This window comes from Lycium barbarum, chromosome 11 (genome assembly GCF_019175385.1).
Source record: "Lycium barbarum isolate Lr01 chromosome 11, ASM1917538v2, whole genome shotgun sequence".
In the NCBI taxonomy this organism is placed as follows: domain Eukaryota; kingdom Viridiplantae; phylum Streptophyta; class Magnoliopsida; order Solanales; family Solanaceae; genus Lycium; species Lycium barbarum.
Genome location: NC_083347.1, coordinates 62,554,923 through 62,557,700, shown reverse-complemented (window position 1 = coordinate 62,557,700; position 2,778 = coordinate 62,554,923).

Here is a 2,778-nt window from a genome sequence, read left to right as displayed (position 1 = left end):
CTCTAGGTGTGATTCTTGAAGCGGAAAAGGAAAGTAGAATGGTGGATGCTAGTTCTAGTGTCTATTACTTTACTTATTGTGATCCTTACATGGATAACTCACTTGAGATAGGCTATACCAAATTCCTTAGCTTGAAATGTGGAAGTTATGCATTTGAACCTTGGGATTGTAGTCATGAATCTTAGAGGTAAAATTCTTCCTTTTGATAAGTTTGATTGCTTATTTGATTTTTGTGTGAGTTCTTGTCAAAGGAAAAGACGAGAGAAGTATGAGAAATCTGGTCATTACACATGGTTTGATCCCTTTGATGTTTCTAAGATTAATGATGGCACATATTCTTACCTCATGATTCATGCTTCTCTAGAGTACTCTTGTAGTAATTGGATACATCATTGTCACTCTTGTTTGTTGTTACTATTCGAGTTACTAGTTGATATGCTTGAGACATATGCTAACCTTGATGTGTTGACCATTTTTGTTTTTGACCCTGGAATTGATCATAAGGTTTATAACTTGTTGGAATTGATGACTTTGGGGTGGGCTGGTACATTACTTCGATATTGGGAGTTGAGTTATTCTACTTGTTTTGTACTTAGCCTTGGAGCGAATTTAGTGTATTTTAAGGTGAATCAGGTGGAAAGAAATTGGAAAGATCCTCCCTGGACATCATTGTGGTATGCAACCACGACTTGCAAACTCCATGAAGATGGTAGGTTTTCTTGGCTCATGCTTCTTCTTGGGCTTTCCAAATCCATGACGGTAATTTTTATTATCTTTGGGCAGTTTTGTAGCACTCTTGTTTTATATCATGATTATTCACTCATGTTGCTACTGAACTCTTACCCGATTGAGACTTGGAAGCTACACATAGTCATTCTCGTCCATGTTTTGCAGGGATCGAATTTGAGGGCAAATCCTTTTCAAGAGGGGGAGAATGATGTAATCCGTATAGCCATGATGATGATCTAACTGTGCCATAATGATGTGGTTGAGGTTGATGCTGCGGTTGCTGCGGTCGAGGTTGATATTAATGTTGTAATTTTGAGGACGAAATTCTTCCAAGAAAGGGAGGATGATGCAATCCAAATTACCATGGTGACGACTAAAGTGTTCAAGCCGAGGAGACCCAAATTGAAGTCCGAAAGGATGTGGATTGAAGCCCAAGATCTGAAAGAACAAGTCTAGCAGCCCAAATTAGGACTTCTAGAAGCTCTAGTGTGAACATGAGGGGCTGGACTAATGTGAACGAAGGAAGCTTCCCTTTTTATGTTTTCTAGGCTTATTAAAGGCTATTTTGACTTTCAATATGTGTAGTGGCTTTCTAGGCTTCTAGGAGTATGCATTTTGTAGTCTTCTATGCACCTAGAAGACTACACTTCTATTTATTTCTTTTGACTAGTATATTTTAAGAACCTTATTTAAAGGTGCTTGTAATTGATTTGGAGGAAACCTATCCTTGAATATTGAACATTATTAAAACCCTTTAGTCTTGAATGACTAGTGTTAATTTGGTGGACTCCAAATTGTACAACCCCCGTTTGATCTAACAGTTTGCTAGAGATGGCTATTCTATTGAGGATTGTTCGAATAGGATAGGTGCCTTTTGATCCTTTTGGGAGGTAACTAGGACTAGTTCTTCTAGTTATTGTCCAATTGTTATTCAAATTGTGTCTTCTTTCTATCTTTGTTATTTTTCTTGCATTCCATTTCATACATTTATACATATAGTAGTATCATACCTGACCATAGAGGTTCGGTGTCTTACGTACCCGAAGTAATAAGGTTTGGTGTCTTGCATACCCAACCATAATAAGGTTCGGTGTTATACGTACTTGGCCCTACTAAGGCTCAGTGTTATCCATACCCAGCTGCAGTGGTGTGCGCACGATAGATATCATACTCGATCATATAAGCTCGATGTTCTTAATAGTCATACTTAGATATATACATGCATATACATAGGAGTACATAAGTATCATCAACATCATCATTGTCATCGTCATTTTCATTATAGCTTTCCTTAGAAGATCAACTATCATAGAATGGGACTAATAGTGTCATGGGAATATCAAGAACTGTGAGCTTTAATGATTCTAGGAAATGAAGTCATCATAGAAGACGTTAGGGAATTCATGTGAGGGTATACGACAAATGGGAACATGCGTTAAGAAGAAGGGTTAGCCTTACAAACCTCTTTGTCTTCTCAACTATCTAACGTTCACCGCCAAGGCTTGAGAAATCTACATTTAAAAGGATTCATGCCAAGGTTAAGTTCTAAGGACACTCTTAAATTCAAACTAGAATAACTCATGAGCTAACAAAAATTTAGCAGCATTTCCCTTATTTCATCGACCTCCACCATACCACAAAACAACTTCCAAACAACTATAATAACATCCACAATATCATACTCAAGTAGTCAATATCAATTAAGTCTCAAAGTTCATTCTCATATTCAACTTACATCAACAACTTCACATCCACCCTTTGCACAATTTTATACAACACTTCTTTGTCCTCATTTAACACCCTTCATAGCAAGATTATATCCATAGCATACTAAGAATCATGACTCAAGTTAGTTTACTACTCACAAATGTCACGACCCAGCCCCGTGGGCCGCGACTGGCACCCTACCTGGGTACCCAGACCAAATCGCATATTCATTTCCGAATCCAAACTTATTTCAAAATTTTCAAGAAGTTATATCACACATAATTTATATCGAAAATATGTCTTAAGCGGTCATATCAAATCAAACTCAAACAAAGCGGCGGA